A 23,078-nucleotide genomic window follows, 5' to 3' on the forward strand; every position below is an offset into this window, starting at 1 on the left:
CCCCACTCATTTTCTTCTGTACAGCCTGCTAAATTGTGGACTATCTATTTAGTTTTGCCAGGTTTTCCCCAACTTCCTATTAACATTGTTTAAAATTCTCAATATGCTGTTCTCTCTTGCCTACAGCTTCCCCATGTCTCCCTTCCACTGACCCTTAAAACAGCTATTGATAAATTGTTTACCAAATACAACAATTGCTCTTACAGCATTCAGAGTTAATTTTCTTTACTCACATCCTTACACATTCTGCCCTTCCTAGACCCTTATCATTCAAAAATGCTACAATTGATGCCTTACTTTATCCTATAAAAACAACAAAACAAAAACATCTCTTACAACATACCAACTCCAAAGGGTTACAAAAATCTCATGCTATTACTCAAAAACAAGCTCAAAATATTGTTCGTTCTTGATCCGTATGTACACCCTTTGCTTTGCCATTTACCCCACCAGGTGTCAACATGAAAAGACAACAAGCAAATCAAATATGGCAAATGGATGTAATTTACATTTCTTCTTTCAGACAACAAAAATGTGTACATCATACTAGAGATACTTGCACACATTTTCAATAGGCCACTACATTACATTCTAAAAAGGCTGACACTGTTATTACTCATTTGTTATCTTGTTTTGCAGTTATGAGATTACTAATTAAATTAAAAACTGATAATGCACCTGCCTACCAATCCACAAAATTAGCTCACTTTTTATCTCAATACCATATAACTCATACTTTTGGTATTCCTTATAATAGTCAAAGGCAAACTATCATTAAAAAAGCTAATCGTACCTTGCATTAATATCTTAAAAAAATAAAAAAGGAAAAACAAGAGAGATTTATGAAACCTAAAGATATTTTGAATAAAACCTTACTTACCCTAAATTTTTTGAATGTTTGGAGCAACGGAAATCTATCAGCAGCAGAGTTGCATTTTCAAGGGAAAGAAGAGGATAAGAAGGTCTTAAATATGCCTATTTGGTATAAAGATAAAGAGAAAGGTTGGATCACAGCATCATTAATATATTTGGGACGAGAGTATGCTTTCATTTCTGTTAATAATTATAGGTTTTGGACCCCAGCAAGATTGATCAAAATCAACAATGGCTGATCCCTTTGTTCAAAAATTCGAAGAGCTTACTATGCAGAGAAGCTTTACTTTCCATACAAGGGAAGCAACACCTCCTACGTGGGGTCAAATGAAGAGGTTGACCCAGGAAGCAGAGAAGACATTAATGAAGGTGGGGCAACCTCTAAATCCTACCAATCTTTTGCTTGCCATGATGGTGGTGGTGACATGTCAGGTGATCGGTGTATCAGCAAGTAATCATACATATTGGCCATATATACCTAGTCCCCCATTAGTAAGAGCAGTTTCCTGGGGGGAACCAGAAGTGCAGATATGTACTAATGAGACTGCCTTCTTTCCCCTGCCACCTTGTAGGGGAATAAAACAACTATCTCATCATAAACAACAATATAATATTAGTAATTTGACCATTGCAGTGGAAGGTATTCCTTTGTGTATAGGAGGACACCCCTTTTGTCTGTCCACCAAAAAACATTCTCATCATTCCTATAATACATGGGGGGTAAAGTATAATAATTACCATTTTGCTACTTTTATTGTGCTTGTTTCCACCACGGGATTTAACACCTTGACAAAACCAATAGACATTCATAATGGAAAACACATGTTGCTATGTCCTGTTAAATTTTTTGTTCCTTCTCTAGAATCTCTGGAGTGGGAACGTTGCCGAGGTCATTGACCCTTTAAAGTCATGAATTATTCTGGGGCCATCATTGTAGATTGGAGTCCAGATCATGGGCAATTCTTGAAAAAATGGTCAAATAAATCTCTTAGGTGGCATCGTGCAAATAGCACTTTGATGGGCAATGGTAATGAAACAGTTAAATGGCAACAATTTGCACTTGTCCCTCCTCAATTACAATTGCAAGGATATCTGCACATTCAAGGAGATATTTGGAAACTATGGGCAGTTTCTGGTAATCTCACTATCTGATCAGAAAACTATACTTTGGATTATGGTGACTCTTCAGGTCCATTCCATGTTAATTCACATGTTAATAAATCTTATTCTGCAATGGCATGTGTAAAATATCCTTTTGCATTGTTATATGGGAATTAGACCTGAAATGATACTGTGGGGTCTGTGTCATGCGATTATTGTAATCTAACTCAATGTGTAAATCAGTCTTGGTGAAAAAAATTTAAAAGACGAGCCTATAACTCCAATTTCTAGTTAGTAATTGTTAAGGCTCAGACAAAAGTATGATTACCTATAAATCTAACTCAGTCATGGTCAGATTCTTTTGCTGTTTCTCATCTAGTAACCGCTGTACAGACTTTGCTACACCGACTTCGACGTATGCTTGGTGTGGTCATTGCTTCGATTCTAGCAGTCGCATCAGTAACTGCAACAGCGGCGGTGGCAGGACTTGTGTTACACCAAAAAATTCAAACAGCTAATTTTATTCGAGACAGGCATAAAGACTCTTATTTGTTATGGCAACAACAGTGAGATTTGGATGCACAACTTGCTACCGACGTGCTCAATCTTCAATACACCATTTCCTGGCTTGGAGATCAATTAGCTGTTTTATCTACATGAAGTGTGTTAAAATGTGATTAAAATTCTTCTCAGTTTTGTATAACTCCTGTACCATTTAACATAAGTGAAGGATGGGATAAAGCAAAACGATCTTTGACTGGGCATCAAAGTCTCACTACGAAGATTATAGACCTAAAACGACAAATTTTGTCTACTTTTAGCAAGACTTTACCTGACATTACAGGGTCTGATTTGCTAAAAAGTCTTTAAGAGGAAATAAATAACATATCCATTAGGGCATGTATCCTCACTAATTGAGACTACCTTTGGAAACACTGTGTTTATATTACTTTTATGTTGTGTTGCTTTTCTAGTCTTCTGGCAATGGCAAAAAAAAAAAAAAAACAAAAAACTAAAGCGCAAAGCAAAAAAGATCCAGACCATGCTACAATTTATAAAAACAAATAAAAAGAGGGGAGATGAAGGGTTAATGCAGCCACAATAGGGTAGCGGAGATGTGCCTGCAAATGGGTCTCTCTGCTCAGGCTGAACATGCTTGTAAACGAGGCGTTCTGCCAAGGAGTCTGGACACAGCCTTGAGTTTAATGGTCCCTTGCAAATGAGGGAACATTCCCTTCTTGTGATAAGAAAAAAGAAAGGGCTCTGGACAGACTCTGCAGTAGACAGAGATTTCACTCCCCTTGCTGTACGATAACATGTATGCACCTGTGCTGTACTGAAAAGGCTTATTCATGCAGTCTGGAATTCTGCCTAGGGGGCTTTATAAAAATAAACCACAATTAGTTTTGCGCAGTTTTTTTTTCCTCCGGCCGGAGTGTTGTATTGTCTGTCTCTTGTGTGTCTTGTGTGTTTTGTCTTTGTGTCATTTCACTCACAACAGATCTTCCTGGCCCAGGGATGGAACCTGAGTCTCCCATATTACAGGAAGATTCTGAGCTACCAGGGAAGCCATTTATTTTTACAATATTTTTTAAAAATGAAAAATATATATAATAAAAACTTATTTTTATAATTTTTATTTTTGGCTATGGTGGGTCCTTGTTGCTTTGTGAAGGCTTTATCTAGTTGTGGCAAGTGGGGTTTGCTCTTCATTGAAGTGACTTCTCTTGTTGCAGAGCACAGGCTCTAGGGACACCAGCTCCAGTTGTTGTGACATGGGAGCTCTAGGGCATGTGGCCTTCAGTAGTTGCAGCAACTGAGCTCAGAAGTGGCAACCTGCAGACTCTAGAGAGTGGGCTCAGCAGTTGTGGTGTACCAACTTAGTGGCTCCATGGTGTGGAATCTTCCAGAGATTGAACATATGCCCTTGCATTGGCAGGCAGATTCTTATCCCTTGTGCCACCAGGGAAGTCCTAGTACCATATTAAAAAGTACTTTGGTGAAAGAGTTATTATCCCCCACCAAAAGTCAATTAATTATTCTCTTAGTTTTTTTTTTTTCTTTTTAAAAAGTACAAAATTCACATTGTTCAGTGTATCACATTTTTATAATATTGGAGATACTAACATCTCATAATGCTAGATTTAGTTACCTATGATTGCCTGAGTTCAGATAATTAGTCAAGTGTCTGATATAATATGCAGCATAATTAATATAACTTAGTGGAAAGCAGTTTTTAAACCCTCATGTATTTCTCAGAATTACAGTAATAAAATTAATATCCAAAGGTTACAATAATATCATTTTTGGAAAGCATTCCTTCAGGAATGAATTAAAAATGAGACATTGAGTCTTATTTTCTCATGTGATTGATTAGAAAGAATAAAATCAGTATTTTTAAAGCTGATTTATAAGTTAATGTTCAAATTGTTGTTGGCATTTCATTTTGGTAAGTAAATTGATCTTACAATCTCTAAAGTTGAGAAAAAATTCTTACAAGGCTAAATAATTGGAGTGTATTTATGTAAAATGACCAAACCAGTAGAAATGTAGAGTTTGAATGAAGTTTTCCAATTTACTTCTATCATAAGTTAAATTGGAATGAATTAATAGTCCATATTTCATATGTTTAAAGAACAACTAGCTAATGTCTTTGAAGAAGGCAATGGCACCCCACACCAGTACTCTTGCCTGGAAAATCCCATGGATGGAGGAGTCTGGTAGGCTGCAGTCCATGGGGTCGCTGAGAGTTGGACACGACTCAGTGACTTCACTCTCACTTTTCACTTTCATGCATTGGAGAAGGAAATGGCACCCCCACTCCAGTGTTCTTGCCTGGAGAATCCCAGGGACGGCGGAGCCTGGTGGGCTGCTGTCTATGTCGTCACACAGAGTCGGACACGACTGAAGCAACTTAGCAGCAGAAGCAGCAGCTAATGTCTTAATAATAGCAGTAGACTGAAAAATCACTGTGTTTTCTGAGTCATAAATATAATGAATTTGAGTGTATTCAGATTTTGGGCTTCTCTGATATTTAGTAAAAAATCCTCCTGCAATGCAGGAGACCCCAGTTCAATTCCTGGGTTGGGAGGATCCACTAGAGAAGGGGTAGGCTACCCACTCCAGTATTCTTGGTCTTCCCTGTGGCTCAGCTGGTAAAGAATCGCCTGAAATGTGGGAGACCTGGCTTCAATCCCCAGGCTAGGAAGATCCCCTGGAGAAGGGAAAGGCTACCCACTCCAGTATTCTGGCCTGGAGAATTCCATGGACTGTATAGTCCATGGGGTTGCAAAGAGTCAGACACAACCAAGCAACTTTCAGTTCATTTCATTTAGGTTTCTAAATCATATCTATGAAAATTATTAGTCTGATTATTGGCACCAAATGTTACCAAATAATCATTAAGTATTATTTCATATTTTAAGCTTTAGAATATAATTCTGTAACAGAACATTTTTCTTCTTCCAATACATATTTTTATTTATTTATTTTAATTGGAGTTTAATTACTTTACAATATTATGGCAATTTTTGCCATACATTGACATGAATCAGCTACAGTGTACATGTGTCCCCCATTGAACGCCCCCTCCCACCCTCTTCCCATCCCATCCCTCTGGGTTGTCCAAGAGCACCAGCTTTGAGTGCCCTGCTTCATGTGTTGAACTTGCACTGATCATCTATTTTACACATGGTTATATACATGTTTCAAACATATTCTCTCAAATTATCCCACCCTTGCCTTCTCCCACATAGTCCAAAAGTCTGTTCTTTACATCTATGTCTGTTTTGCTGTCTTGCATATAAAGTCATCTTTACCATCTTTCTAAATTCCATATATATGTGTTAATATTCTGTATTGGTGTTTCTCTTTCTGACTTACTTCACTCTGTGTAATAGGCTCCAGTTTCATTCACTTCATTAGAACTGACCCAAATGCACTCCTTTTATAGCTGAGTAATATTCCATTGTGTATATGTACCACAACTTTGTTATCCATTCATCTGCTGATGGACATATAGGTTGCTTCCATGTCCTAGCTATTGTAAACAGTGGTGCAATGAACATTGGGGTACATATGTCTCTTTCAATTCTGGATTCCTTGGTGTATATGCACAGCAGTGGGATTGCTGAGTCATATGGCAATTCTATTCCCACGTTTTTAAGGAATCTCCACACTGTTCTCCATAGTCGCTGTACTAGTTTGCATTCCCACCAACAGTGTAAGAGGGTTCCCTTTTCTCCACACCCTCTCCAGCACTTATTGTTTGTAGACTTTTGATGGCAGCCATTCTGACCAATGGAAGATGGTAACCTCATTGTGGGTTTTGATTTGCATTTCTCTGATAAAGAGTAATGTTGAATATCTTTTCATGTGTTTATTAGCCATCTGTATGTCTTCTTTGGAGAAATGTCTGATTAGTTCTTTTACACACTTTTTGATTGGGTCATTCATTTTTCTGGTATTGAGCTGCATGAGCTGCTTGTATATTTTGGAAATTAATTCTTTGTCTGTTGTTTGGTTTGCTATTATTTTCTCCCATTCTGAAGGCTGTCTTTCCACCTTGCTTATAGTTTCCTTCATTGTGCAAAAGCTTTTAAGTTTAATTAGGTCCCTTTGTTTATTTTTGTTTTTATTTCCTTTACTCTGGTAGTTGGGCCATAGAAGATCTTGCTGTGATTTATGTTGGAGAGTGTTCTTCCTGTTTTTCTCTAAAAGTCTTATAGTTTCTGGTCTTACATGTAAATCTTTAATCCATTTTGAGTATCCTTTTGTGTATAGTGTTAGAAGGCATTCCAGTTTCATTCGTTTACAAGTGGTTGACCAGTTTTCCCAGCACCACTTGTTAAAGAGATTCTCTCTACTCCATTGTATATTTTTACCTCCTTTGTCAAAGATAAGGTGTCCATAGATGCATGAATTTATCTCTGAGGTTTCTATTTTGTTCCATTGATCTATATATATATATATATATTTCTGTCTTTGTGTCAGTATCATACACCAAATAGTAGCAAATAATTATTAAGTATTATTTCATATTTTAAGTTTTAGAATATAATTCTATAACAAAATTTTTTTTCTCACATGAAGTATTTGTTTATTGTTTATTTACTAATATATAATTGATTTACAGTGTTGTTTTACAGGCATATAGTAAAGTGATTTGTATATATATAAATATATATATTCATATATGTATATAAAAATATGCATATATACTTTTTCATATTCTTATCCATTGTAGGTTGTTACAATGTATTAAATATATATAGTTCCCTGTGCTATATAGTAGGTCTTTGTTGTTTATTTTTATATACATTATAAAAATATATACTATATTTTTGTTGTTGATTTTATATATAGTAGTGTGTATCTGTTAATCCCAGACTTCTTATTTATCCCTCACCCTCTGTCCCCCTTTGGTAACCATAAGTTTGTTTTCTATGTCTTTGAGCCTTTTAAATAAGCTCATTTGTACCTTTTTTTTTTTAAGATTCCAAATATAAATGATATCGTATGATATGTGCCTTTCTCTATCTAGTTTAGTTAACTTAATACGATAATCTCTAGATCCATACATTTTGGTACAAATGACACTTTTATCCATTTTATGACTTAGTAATATTCCACTGTGTGTGTGTGTATACCACAACTTCTTTATCCATTCATTGTGCATGAACATTTAGATTTCCTCCATGTCTTGGCTACTACAAACAGTGAAAGAGACATGTGTGCCCCAATGTTCATCACAGCACTGTTTATAATAGCCAGGACATGGAAGCAACCTAGATGTCCATCAGCAGATGAATGGATAAGAAAGCTGTGGTACATATACACAATGGAGTATTACTCAGCCATCAGAAAGAATACATTTGAATCAGTTCTAATGAGGTGGATGAAACTGGAGCTGATTATACAGAGTGAAGTAAGCCAGAAGGAAAAACACCAATACAGTATACTAACACATATATATGGGATTTAGAAAGATGGTAATGATAATCTTGTACGCGAGACAGCAAAAGAGACGAAGATGTACAGAACAGACTTTTTGACTCTGTGGGAGAGGGAGAGGGTGGGATGATTTGAGAGAATGGCATTAAAACATGTATAATATCATATAAGAAACGAATCACCAGTCTAGGTTCGATACAGGATACAGGATGCTTGGGGCTGGTGCGCTGGGATGACCCAGAGGGATGGTATGGGGAGGGAGGTGGGAGGGGGGGTTCAGGAGTGGGAACTTATGTACACCTGTGGTGGATTCATGTTGATGTATGGCAAAACCAATACAGTATTGTAAAGTAAAAAAAAAAAAAAGTATATATATATATATATATACATATATATGTATATATATATATATATATATATATATATATATATATATATTCATGTTTGTTTTTTTAATTAGAGTTTTCATCTTTTCTGAATACATGTCCAGGAATTGGTATCAGGGTGGTAGATCACATGGTTACTGTAATTTCAGTTTTTAAAAAATAGAACCTGCTCTTCTCCATAGTGGCTACACCAAATTGCATTCCTACCAGTGGTGTAAAATGGTTTCCTTTTCACCAAACCCTCTCTAGTACTTATTATTTGAAAATATTTTGATGATTACCATTCTGACCTGGGTGGAGTGATACATCATTGTAGTTTTGAGTTTCAGTTCTCTAATAATTAGCAGTGTTGAGCATCATTTCATATGCCTTTTGACCATCTGTATGTCATCTTTGGAAAAATGTCTCTTTGGGTCTTCTACACATATTCTTTCTTTTTCTTTCCATTGAGCTATATGAGCTTTTGATGTATTTTGGAAATTAATCCATTGTTGGTTGACCATTTTCTCCCATTCTGTGGAGTTTTTGTTTTGTTTATGGTTTCCTTTGCTATGAAAAAGCTTTTGAGTTTAATTAGGTCCCATTTGTTCTTGTTTTTATTTGCATTACTCCAGGTAATGAATCCAAAAATATATTGCTGTGAATTTATGTCAAGGAGTTTCCGCCTAGTTTTCCTCAAAAAGCCTTATAGAATCTGTCTTGACTTTAGGTCTTTCATCCATTTTGCTTTCATTTTTGTATATAGTGTTAGAGAATGTTCTAATTTCATGCTCCTACATGTAGCTGTCCAGTTTACCCAGGACCACTTATTGAAGAGACTGCCTTTTCTCTATTGCATATTCCTGCCTTCTGTGTCACAGATGAGTTGACCACAGGTATGTGGATTTATTTCTGGACTTTGTTTCTTGTTCCATTGATATCTGTGTCTGTTTTTGTGCCAGAACCGTACTGTTCTGATTACTGTAGCTGTGTTGTCTGAATAGGAAGCCTAATTGCTCCAGCTCCATTTTTCTCTCGAGACTGTTTTGGCTATTCAAGGGCTTTTGTGTTTTCATACAGAGTTTAGGGTTATTTTTCCTGTTCTGTGGAAATACACCATTTGGAATTTGATAGGGATTGTATTGAACCTATAGATTGCTCTGGGTAGTATGATAAAATTCAGCATCCATTTATGATTAAAACTCTCCAGAAAGTGGGCATAGAGTTTACATACCTCAACATAATAAAGGCCATAGATGACAACCCCACAGCTAATGACATATTCAATGGTGAAAAGCAGAAATCATTTTCTCTAAGATCAGGAACAAGACAAGGATGCCCACTCTTACTGCTTTTATTTCGTTTTGGACTTCTTGAAAACTTTAGAACCATATATGCTGATATTTTCCCTTTCTTTTTCTTTGTTACCAGTTTTGTAAATTTATGAAATAAACATTTTCTAAGAAGCTTAATAACATAAATGACAGCTGAATTAATAACATGATAAATGTTATGACAACTAAAATAGACAAAAAATGGCACCATTATGACTATTATACAATTAAATTTTTCCTGGGAAAGCCTAAAATGAGAGTAAAATATTAACTGATATTTCTAAGAGAAGTCTCAACCTTTATTATTAATATCCCTATAGTTCCCTATCTAGTTATGCAGTTTCCTAAGAAGGATGTACCATCCTTCCTAGAGTACAGTGGATTTTGATCATTTATGTTCTTAAATATTTTAGTACTACTACTACTATGTGTAAAGAGTTTACTGCTTACAAATTATTTACTTTCACACTCCTACTAATCTATAACAATTAAATCTTTATATCACCCAAATGTTTGTAAATCAGAGCTCTAATGACAAAATATAATTTATTAGATGAAAGATGGAAGTGGGTTCTGAATTGAAATAACAGGAAAATCTAAAAGATTTTATTTAAATGATTCAAATATAATAGTTTGTTAGAAATACATGGATTTTTTTCTTGAAGTTTCAGTGACTTTATATCATTTGTCAATATGAAAATTACATTGTATTAAAATATAGATATTCCTTTCTCTGTGCAATATTAAATTTTGGTGATATTTCTGTAATGAAACCAAAGTTTATGTCTAGCAATTCTGACATTAAGCAACTTATTTTTAAAAATGAGGCAAATTGCTTTATTTTAAAAACCTAAGAAATATGTGAAAATATATTTCAGTTTTAAGGATTCCTGTAAAGAAATGAGAGTTAAAAAATGCTGGTACTTATCTACTTCCAGCAATACCTTATCATTTCCCTTTATTATTTTTCAGCTATCTTTTGAGATTAATGTTTTAGAATCATTGTTTTTAGAAAATTCTATTGTTTTTCACTATGAAATAGATCTAATGAAATATCTTCTCCTCTTTGCGAAAAGTTCCCAAACAATTGACCCTACAAAGATTCTTCAATTTGTCTCCTGGTCTCCCTTAAATCCTTTCTCCATTAAAAACTGAATAAAACACAACAATAAAAAATGCTTTTCATAATTTGACCATTTGTTTCCATTTTGGTAATTTTAGTGAATTGTGTTCAGTCCTCATTTAACTAGACCAGACTACAGGATTTGACATGGTTAATCATCCTCTCTTCCATAACTCTTGATTTCTAAGACTTCATTTTTTGCAGAGAGGATTTTCTTATGTTATAAGGTAATCATTAATCAGTTCTCATTCTCTGCTTTTGTCACCATTTAGTCCCTTAGTGAGTGAGTGTTGAGTAGTATCCCGGCTTTAAATTGAATCCACATATTAAACCCCCTGAAATTTGTATCTCTAATCCAGACCTTTCTCTGAATCACCAGATTTGTGGTTTAATTGTTTATTCAATATTTAAAATTTTGTGCCCAGTAAATATTCCATATCAGTCCTATTCAAAATCACCTTTATGATATTTTATAAATCAGCTCTACTCCCAGCCCTCTCAGTATCGATTGTCAATATTGGTTTCCTTCTTGGTTCTCTCTTTTTTCCCATATCCCAGGTCGATGAGATACATTCAGCATCAGACATCATTTCATCATTTTACTGATAGCCTTCAGGACAAGTTACTGACCATCCTCTTCATGTGTATAATTACTAAAGTCTTTTGATTGATCTCCTCATCTGCAACTCTGCTTCTAAAGTCTCATCATGTAGCATAAATAGTGAGCTTTTTCAAATTCTTTATTATTTTTAAAATAAGAATTTTATGTAAGATTTTCAATGTAATTTGATATACATAGTGAAACAGTTGCTACAGTCAAACTAATCAACCTATCCATAGGCTCACATAGTTAACTTGGTTTTTTTTTGTTTTTGTTTTTTTTTTGTTTTTTTTTTTTTGGTGAGAGGACGTGAAATCTACTGTGAGTGAATTTCCAGTATTCAGTACTGTATCATTCACTATAGTCATCATCCTCTACATTTTCTTTCTAGGCTTAACCATCCTATGTAATTGCAGCTTTGTACACTTTAACCAACACATTTCCGTATATACTATGTCAGTTCAGTTCAGTCGCTCAGTCATGTCCGACTCTTTGCAACCCCATGGACTGCAGCATGCCAGGCTTCCCTGTCCATCACTGACTCCTGGAGCTTGCTCAGACTGTTTTTTTTTTTTTTTTTTTTCATCGAGTCAGTGATGCCATCTATCTGTCTCATCCTCTGTTGTCCCCTTCTCTTCCTGCCTTCAATCTTTCTCAGCATCAGGGTCTTTTCAAATGAGCCAGTTCTTTGAATCAGGTAGCCAAAGTATTGGAATCTCAGCTTCAGCAGCAGTTTTTTCCAATGAATATTAAGGACTGATTTCCTTTTGGATTGACTGGTTGGATCTCCTTGCAGTCCAAGGGACTTTCTCAAGAGTGTTCTCCAACACGACAGTTCAAAAGCATCAATTCTTCAGCTATCAGCTTTCTTTATAATTCAACTTTCCCATCCAAACATGTCTACTGGAAAAGCCATCCTATGTCACTGCCCCAGTGATCAGTGTTCCACTCTCTGCTTCTTTGTGCTTGACTTTTTTAGATTCCACATATAAGTGAGATCATGCCATTTATTTATTTATTTGCTTGTTTGTTTCCTTGTGTCTGGTTGTATCATAATGTCATTTACCATAATGCCATCTACATTCATCCATGTTTTTGTAAATGGCAAGATCTCTTTTTTTGTGGTTGAATTATATATATAGTTTTCTATTGTAACTTATTACAATGAACCGGGATTGCAAATATCGTTTTTGATGTACTCATTTCATTTTGTTTGGATATATACTCACAGGAGGGATCAAACTTTAAAAATGTAAATCAGATCATATCTTTTTTCTGGTTCCCTTATTTTATTCAGAGTAAAATCTAAAACAATGAGATCTCTACATAATCCTGTGTAATTTGGCCTTTCTTGTTCCTTCTTTGACTTCATATTTTTTTAGTTTCACTGATTTCTGTCTGTCCTGGCTGTCCTAGGATATGGCAAGCACAGGTCCACATTTTCGCTGTTATCTGGAAATGTCTTCCAACAGACATGTAATTATAGTCAGTTACTCAGCTTTAAATCTTCTTAATGTTAACTACTATAAACTTTCAATTTAAAATTACAAATTACCAATCTACCCTTAAGTGTTCATACTCTGCTTTTTTCTTTTAATTATTTTTATTCCCCTCTAAAATATTATATAGTTGACTCATTTACTGTATTTATTCCTTATTTATGTCTCCCTTTGTCTACTTTGTGCACTGAAAATGAAGCAAAGACCTGATGAACTCTCCAGTGATATCTATTACATGACTGCATATCACAAGCTAAATGAAAGGATTAGCTGCAGTTAGATATGCCATGCGAAACTGTTAAACATATCATGCTTAAGATAAAATACATCAAAAGAGTTTTATAAAGATATGGAAATTAGTAAATATACTAGACCTCGCCTATGAAATCCAGCTACACATGTACCCCTCTGGCTAGCAGAATTGGATACAGTCACTAGGATAGCCAGGAAGGCACATGTGGAAGACTGCAAAACTTCCATCAGCCTGAATTCTTAATTTGCAGTCGAAGGTGACTTTTCAGAGCCTCTTCAGATGGGAAGTGATTAAGAAAGAGTTGTAACTGAATCACTTTGCTATACACCAGAAACTAGCAACATGTTGTAAATTAACGATACTTATGGCTCAGACAGTAAAGCGTCTTGCTTACAATGAGGGAGACTTGGGTTTGATCCCTGGGTCGGGAAGATCCTCTGGAGAAGGAAATGGCAACCCACTCCAGTACTCTTGCCTGGAAAATCCCATGGACAGAGGAGCATGGTAGGCTAGAGTCCACGGGGTCGCAAAGAGTCAGACACGACTGAGCGACTTCACTTCACCAGTAAACAAAGGGGTCTAGGGATGTAATATCAGCAAGATGACAAAATAAAATTTCTCAACACATACAATATGAGGTAATGGATGTGTTAACTAACATATTATGGTTATAACTTTGCAATCTACGTGTGTATGAAATCATCACATTGCATTTCTTAAACTTTCTGTGCTGTGAAAATCACTCAGTTGTGTGCAGCTCTTTGCAACCCACAGACTGTAGCCTGCCAGGCTCCTCTGTTCATGGAATTCTTCATGTCAGAATACTGGAATGGGTAGCTGTTCCCTTCTCCAAGGGATCTTCCCAACCCAGGGATTGAACCCAGGTCTCCTGCATTGCAAGCAGATTCTTTACTGTTTGAGCCATCAGGGAAGACCAAGAATACTGGAGTGGGTAGCCTATCCCTTTTCCAGGGGATCTTCTGGAACCAGGAATCGAACCAGGGTCTCCTGCATTGCAGGCAGATTCAATACCAACTGCTCTACCTGGGAAGCTGTTAATGTCAATTATATCTCAATAAATCTGAAATAAAGTTAGCAAGCAAATATTAGTAGACATGATTATCTTAGAAATGATGTTTTCTCTTACATATAAGAGTTAAGACTAATTTTAAGACTAAGGGTTATAAAAGTTTGTCACCTTTCAGTGTTTAGCATATAAAAAATAATTATCATTAAATTAATATTTAATTTAATTGAAGAATTGATGGTTTTGAACTGTGGTGTTGGAGAAGACTCTTGAGAGTCCCTTGGACTGCAAGGAGATCCAACCAGTCCATTCTGAAGGAGATCAGCCTTGGGATTTCTTTGGAAGGAATGATGGTAAAGCTGAAGCTCCAGTACTTTGGACACCTCATGCGAAGAGCTGACTCATTGGAAAAGACTCTGAGGCTGGGAGGGATTGGGGGCAGGAGGAGAAGGGGACGACAGAGGATGAGATGGCTGGATGGCGTCACTGACTCGATGCACGTGAGTCTGAGTGAACTCCGGGAGTTGGTGATGGACAGGGAGGCCTGGCGTGCTGCAATTCATGGGGTCGCAAAGAGTCGGACACGATTGAGCGACTGAACTGAATTGAAATTAATATTACTCCTTACTCATTGCCTTTCAAAGAATGTTTCTATTCTCATGTCCCTCCAGCCTATCTTCTATAGTGACAGTGCTGTCGTTTTAAAATCTAAATGCAATATACACTCTTTTGCTGAAAAATCTTCAACAGACTATCATTTTAAAGATTATATGCTTCAATCCAGTAGGCAGGCACCATTACAATTTGACTTTTCCTACTTTATGACCCCCATCTCTTCTCAGATATTATCAACGTATACTATTCAAATAAATTGTCTAGGACACAATGAATAGCTTCTATTAGGCTAATGCTCCCATTGAAAACAAAAGTAGAAAAGACATCTCAAGTCTCAAAGAAATGCTGAGTCCAAAACCCTCTGAGAGTCAAGATTACTGAAAGAAGGGAATAATGGAGTGTGAGTTGAAAGTCTATAAGCAGACTTTCTGGTCCATTATTTATTCTTGGAGCAGGGAATATACTGAGATTATCAGTTAGTTGCTGCCATGTAGGTGACAAACCAGAAGTTTTGGCAGTCTCATAAAGCTGGAGAAGCATGGAAGGGAATTTGTCACTAACAATATAGACACAACTTGAAGGGGTCAGTGTTGGAGGGAGAAGGGAGAGTCAGGGAAAGAGTTCCCTACCCTCAGCAACTTCTCCAACATGGCTTTTACAGAACTGGTAATTCTACAGATCTAAGGAGAATACTGCTGAAATAGATGGCAATTTACATCAGTCAAACAGTGAGAATGAGACATATATTGGAATTCACAACGTTTCAAGTAAGAGAAACCCCAGAAAATTCTCAGACACTCAGGAAGAACTCCTATGGTACTATACAGTGGTTGGCAGATCTTAGCAAAAACTTCAGCCCAGCATCTAGTCAACTCAGCTTCTGATTAGTTGTTCTAGTCCTACCCTGTTTATCAGAGAATGGGACTCAATCTTTCTTTAAAGAGGTTAATAAATGTGTTTCATTCTATCAATAATTACTCTGCAGGACCAAGAGACTTTGCCATGTACAGGAAACCCAAATAATTGGACTTATAAGTCACAAGTTGGATGCACTTGTGTTAACTATATATTAGATTGGTGCCAAAGTAATTACAGTTCCAGACTCTGAATTTTAAATCATTATAACAAGGCTCAAATACATCTTTATTAATCAGAATAGGAACTGTTACAGTCAACACATTTTTGCCAACAAGAAATATGTTTGTTTATTCTGTATTATAAATATCCATGCTTCTGGATTCAGTAAACTCTTGGCAAAAATTTTCTGTATCCTGCTGGTTGTGGCAGCATTTTTCTGCAAAAAATTGTGGAAATGCTTTAAGAAATGGTAGTTGATTGGTGAGAGGTCAGGTGGATATGGCGGATAAGGCAAAATTTTGTAGCCAAAGTTGTTCAGCTTTAGAAGCATTGGTTGTGCAACGTATGTTCAGATATTATGGTGGAGAAGAACTAGGCCCTTTCTGTTGACCAGTGCTGGCTGTAGGCATTGCAGTTTTCAGTGCATCTCTTCAATTTGCTGAGCATACTGCTCAGATGTAATGATTTTTCTGGGATTCAGAGAGCTGTGGTGGATCAAACAAGTGGCAGACTACTGAAAAGTGACCAACCGTTACCCTTCTTTTGGTGCAAGTTTGATTTTGAGAAGTGCGTTGGAGCTTCTCAGTCCAGTCACTGAGCTAGTTGTCATTGGTTGTCATATAAACTCTACTTTTCATCACACATCACAATCCAGTCAAGAAATTGTTCATTGTTGTTGCACAGAATGAGAACATGACACTACAAAACAACATTCTTTTTTTTTTTCTTTTTTTTTTTTTTGTGGTCAGTTCATAAGGTGACCACTTATTGAAATTTTCCAGTTTGCTTCAAATGTTCAATGACCATAGAATGGTCGATGTAGAGTTTTGGGGCAACTGCTCATATAGTTCTAAGAGGATCAGCTATGATGATCCGCTAAATTTGTCATTGTCAGCTTCTAATGGGTGGCCACTATGCTCCTCATCTTCAAAGCTCTAGTCCCCTTTGCAAAGGAGACTTGCAAAGACCACCTCTTGAAACACCACTGCGTTGCATGTCCATTAGCAGTTCCTGGGCCAAATGTGTTGTTGATGTTGTGAGTTGTCTTTGCTGCTTTAAGACCCGTTTTGAACTCAAATAAGAAACTTGCTTAAATTTGCTTTTTATCTAACATCATTTCCATAGTTTAAAATACATATAAAAAAAGCAGCAAGTAATTATTCATTAGCAAAAAACATAAAGCAAGACATGTGCATTAAAATGGTGTATAACATAACCACATTTATTTAAGAATGCATTCCAATATCAAATGGCAAAGTTCAGCAATGCAGAACTGAAATTACTTTTGCACCAACCTAATCAAAAATGACATGAGATGGAAAACTTCACCAGAGAACTGGATTAGATTATACAAAGGTAATAAAAATTCTAAAACTTCTGAATATTAATACAACAATTAAAAATTCAGTATATAATAGTATATGGAACCATGAGAAAAGAGGATGAGTGAAACAAAAAAGAGGTTTAAATCATGAAGAGCTAAACAGGTGGGGGAACAAAAGAGAATCTGAAACACTGGGACACAATGAAAAGTTCTAGTATAGCAAGAGCTGGAATCCCAGAGAGAGAGATAGAAAACAGGATCAAAGTATTACTTGGAGAGAGAGAGTAATAATTTTTATGCACATACCCATTCCAATTTTTACCCTTTTCAGATCACAATTTTTTTTCTTTACACCTGTCCTTCATAATGCTTTGTTCTTATTTATAATAACTGTTCTTACCAGTAAATGTTATAGTTACATATATATTCACAATACTCAGCACAAGAAGTTCTTAAAACCTCCTTTCTAATTGACTAAGTGCCTAAAGGTATACATACAGATTTCTCTTTCATTTTGTGTTTCTTTTCTACTGATGTTAACATTTCTATCCAGTAATATCTCTAAGATACCTGAATGAAGGAAAATACACATGAAGACTCTGTGTTAAGCATCAACTGATTAATCTAGGAAGTTAATTAAGTACTTGTTGAAGAGAATTAAAGAATTATAATGGAAATGAAATCACTTAGTATTAGACAAATATCTTATGTTTTGAACTTAGCTCTTTGCAGCAGGGGGCAGTGTGATTCTCTTGTCTTTTCCCCATAATTGATTGAACTTTGAGGTTAACATTCTTACAGACTTTCATGAAAGTTATGAGTTTTTTTGTAACTAAAGCAGAAAGAAACAATGAAATTAAAATTACTAGTTTTCTCTTTCATTTTATTTAATGATTCACAAATATTGTCAATAACACCATGGGTTTGAATAGCAATGCCAGTGGTAAACTTTCACAGGGAAATGATGACAATATGCCATTTGCCTTCATGAGATCTTTAAAGCCTACACACACACACACACACACACACACAAACACACACAGCTAAGCATGATCAGATTTAAATCCACTCTCAAGGCAATTGATCCAGGGAACAGGAAAAAAATAGCCTTTGTCATCTCCGTCTTGCAGAAAAGTACCCTTGTACTTACCAGACCTGCCGGGTCAAATGAGAAGGTGAGCCGATGGCACATCTTCAGTTTGTAGACAGTCCTAGCAGTTGCAATCGATAATGTTGTTATGAATTTGTACTCAGAATGAAAGGGCATGTAGCACTTCTTACATAATTGATTTTAAAACTGATTTAAAAGTGTATGATTCTTACTTTTGGGTTGTGAATACCCAAAGCCATAAACAAAAGATTTCTGTTAACACTAAAGATTCTAATTTGTGGTATACTTCTCTGACACATAAAGCAGACAGTTGTCCTTGTGATGACAGAAATTAGAAGAAGCAGGAGCAAAATTGCTTACTAATTGCCATGAAAGTAGTAAAATAAAATTAATAATGTCGTAGCCTCTAGACTGGGATCAGTGGTTTCTCAAACAGCACAGTAAAATTCCTTGAACTATGATCAGTTTTACCTGATTAAAGGATACTGCTGACAATTAATGACCATGTAACTTAAATCATTGAGGTCTGCTGAAAGAAATTATGAAATTTACCCCATTTTAGCAATTTGGGTAATTTGCCTAGAGATTATTATGAAAAGGAACTTGGGCAATTGTAAGATAATGATGAAATAATGAATGAACAAGAAACAGGAATTGGGAATCATAAACCTTATATGAATTATTTCAACTAGAAATAAATGGATTTTGCTGTATTATTAGAAATTTATAACATGCATAATATTATGCTTGCAAATATTTAAAAAATGGTATTAATGAGTCTATCATAATATTTATAATTGATAACATTTTATTTTCACCTCTGTCATAACATGATAGAATTTTCTTTTACTAGATTTGCTATAGTGCCTTGTCACAATTGCATCATTTTCACAGCATGGACATTTTCTCTGCACAACAGTGTTATAAAAACTACTAAACCCTAAGTTAAATATAGAATTTAATTTCAAATGCTTTAACCATGAAGCCAAAAATAAATATTTCATTTATTCTTACTTTAACACAGTATATAGACATTTACCTTTTAAGATTTTTCCCATTAGTTATGTAAAAAGATTATTAATTTTGTTATGTGTCTGCATTTCAGATTGAAAGCCATGATTTTAGGCTGAGTTCTAAAACATTCAATTAAAATGTCATAAAGACTGTACATATCATTAGGCTTACAAGTTGAAACTAATTTACATAAAATGAAAATTTATTTCAGGCTGGATGTCAAAATTATGGGTCCGTCTTGATTTACTACTTTCCGTGTAAAATCAACCATCTGATCACTTATGAAACTGATTATCTTACCCTCCTGCCCTGTGAATGAAAGCGATCCTGTGAAGCCTTTTCCGAACATATGTTTGGGATGCAGACATCAAGCTTTTACTTGAAGTAGTCAAATAAGTAATAAAATGTCCATTTGGAAGAGTGACACTGAGAACCAGGTTTGATTATTGTGTGTTCAGGGAAAAACACGTTAACTAAGAAATCATAGAGGAGAACAAGATGGCGGAGGAGTAAGAGGATGTGGAGTACATCTCTCTCTATGGATACATCAGGAGTACACCTTCAGACACAGAAGTGCATGCAGAACACCAGCTGAGAGCAGATAGAAGTACCTGACCACCGGAAAGGAATATATAGAACCACACAAATCTTGGTAGGATGAAGGAACTAGGGAAAAATAGGAGTGTTACTAGGACTGAACCTGCCCTTGGCGGATGAGGGAACCAAAGCAGGGGTCCCCACACTGGGGCAATTGTCTGAGTCAGAGGAGAAACAGTTAGGGCTAAGAGGGAACCAGCTAATCTGTGGCAGCCTAAGTGGAATGAGAATCAGACAGTCCCTGCCATGGCCATATGTGCTCTGGACAGGGATGCAGGTCCCTAGAAGGCACAGCAGCTGGGAGCCAGAGCTTAGGGTTTGTGGAGCAATCCCAAGGCAAGAGCTGGTGTTGACTGTGGAGAGATGGACCAAGAAGGGGTGAGGGAGGAGACTGTGGTGGGAAATGCCTGTGGAGGAAAGCCAGGCAGTCATGGAAGCAAGATGATATTGCTGAGTCACACGTAGTAGGTGGAGCCATCACCATAGCTTCTCTGTCCCCACATGCCAGTATCAGCCGCTGAACAACAGAGAGGCTGGCCCATCAAGCTCCTGACACACCGAACTACAGAGTAGGACCCCACCCAGGGTACCCTTTAAGTGCCTGATGCACTGATATGCAGAGTAGGACCCCAGCCATGGGGGCCCGTCTATGTGCCTGACATGCCAAACAACAGAGAAAGAAGTCCATGCACATCCACACACTTGGTGCCGCCAGGGTCCCCATGACCCAAGCAGCTGTGCCACCTTCATGTTCAACCCTCACTGAGGCAAAGCTGCCACAGGTTAAAAAAAAAAAAAAAATCTTATGTTTATGCACATGGGAGTTTTTTCAGTCACATCCAATTCTTTGTGAACCTGTGGACTGCCCTTCTAGAGCATTATATTTCCTACTCTTCTAGCTGCCAACTCCTCTCAGTACCTGGTGCAGCCAGAACCCCTGTGACCCATGCATGCAGCTGCACCACGTCCACACCTGGCTCTCACTGGGGAAAACCCAAGTCCTCCAGGGCAGTCTTAGGAGCAAACCCCAGTGGACAACCCACATGCAGAGGTGGAAATAAAACATAATTGCACCCAGGGGCAATGTGCCTAAGTAGGAAGACCCAAAACCTTCCCACCAGCTGTACAAGCTGCAGATTAAATCCACATGATCAACTAGGCAGACTCTGCATCTACAGAATATATAAAAGTATAGAGAGCACCCACAAAAGAAAATGTGGTAGTTCTGATAGCTGTGAACATTGGAGGCAAGAACACACAGGTGTAGGACCAGATTAGAATCTGAGCTGCCCCCACAGCAGGTCCAGAGACCAGCACAGTTTGGGAGTGCATCCTAGGGAGGTGAGATGGACTGACTCCCAGCACTGGACTCTGACAGCAGTGAATCAAGAAAAACATTTATTATTCTTATCTTTTGACTTCTGTAGTTTCTTTTGGATTTTCTCTTTTTTTTCCTTTTTTCCCTTTCTTCCACCCCCCTCTGTTGCTGTTCTTGGTTTTATTGGCACTATGAAATGTAGTTAAGATTTGACTTTTTTCTTTTTATTTCAATTACACATTTTATTGTTGTTATAAACCTCTGCCTCTGTGTTGGACTTCTGAGGTTTTGTGGAGTTTCCTTTTTATTTTTATTTTTCTCTTTCCTCTTCCTTTTTTTTTTCTTCTATTTTTAATTTAAAAAATTTAAACCTATTATTATTTTTCTACATTTGCTCCTTTGTTTGCTTTTTCTACTGTTTTTCCCCCTTGCAGTTAATCTTTAATGTATATATATCTTCTTTATCTACCTCTGTTTAGCTTTGCATATCTATTCTCTCCTTCTTTCCTTTTTGGTCAACATATTGGTTAGTATTCTTTTCATTGCTTTATTCCCCACTTGGCACCTTGCTTTAGTTTTGTTTTCCAGTTTCTGTTTTAGTTAGGTTTGTTCTTAACTGGTAGATATAATTTTTGGTTTCCTTTGTTCACCAGGTCAATTTATTGTACTTTAGTTTTGTTCGACTAGTTTTGACTTTGCTTATGGATGTAAATGTGTATGTGCATTTCCATTATTTTAATTTTTATTTGCCTGATTTTGTAACTGCCATTAGTCTGTTCCTCTTCGTTTCTCCTTGGTTTCTCATTTTTAGGTATGCGTTTTAATCTCATTTAATGCCATAACAAACCACTTGTGGAATCTTTGTTCCTGACCAGAGATCAAGCCCTGAGCCTTTCGAGTGGGAGCACTGACTTCAAGACTCTAGACTACCAGAGAACTCACCCTAGGGAGTGTCAAATAGTGAGAACTCCCACAAAGGAAACCACTTGAATACAAGACCTAGCATCACCCAACCACCAGTAGCACACTCTGCAGGAGGCCTCATCCAAAGAACAAACAAAACAAAAATGCAAACTCAATCATCAACAAACAGGATTACCATCTCACTCAGCCTTGCCCATCAGAGGAAAAACAAACAAACAAATAAAAAACTTGGCATAAATCTCATGTATAGGAAGCTTACACAAACCACTGAACCAACCTTAGAGGGTGCAGGAACCAAAAGGAAGAAAGAATTCAACCTTGAAGCCTGGGAAAAAGAGAGCTCAAACACAATAAGTTTAAAAAAATAATGATAAGGCAGGAAATGTTGCACAAATGAAGATACAAACTAGAAACACAAAAGTCCAAATAAATGAAGAGGAAATAGGCAAACTACTTGAAAAAGAATTCAGAATAATGATAGTAAAGATGATCAAAAACCTTGAAAACAGAATGGAGAAAATGTAAGAATAAACTAACAAAGACCTAGAAGAATTAAAGAATAAACATATAGAGACAAACAACACAATTATTGAAATTGAAAATACTCTAGAAGGAATCAATAGCAGAATACCTGAAGCAGAAGAACGAATCAATGAGCTGGAAGATCAAATGATGGAAATAACTTCTGAAGAGCAGAATAAAATAAAATGAATGAAAATAACTGAAGGCAGTCTCAAAGAACTCTGGGACAATATCAAATGCACCAACATTCTAATTATAGGAGTCCCAGAAGAAGAGAAAAAGAAAGGGTATGAGAAATTTTTTGAAGAGATTATAGTTGAAATTTTTCTCAACATGGAAAAGAAAATAGTCAATCAAGTCCAAGAGGTGCAAAGAATCCCATACAGGATAAACCCAAGGAGAAACATGACAAGACACATTCTAATCAAACTAACAAAGACTAAATACA

Source organism: Budorcas taxicolor, chromosome 8, assembly GCF_023091745.1.
Source record: "Budorcas taxicolor isolate Tak-1 chromosome 8, Takin1.1, whole genome shotgun sequence".
Lineage (NCBI taxonomy): Eukaryota > Metazoa > Chordata > Mammalia > Artiodactyla > Bovidae > Budorcas > Budorcas taxicolor.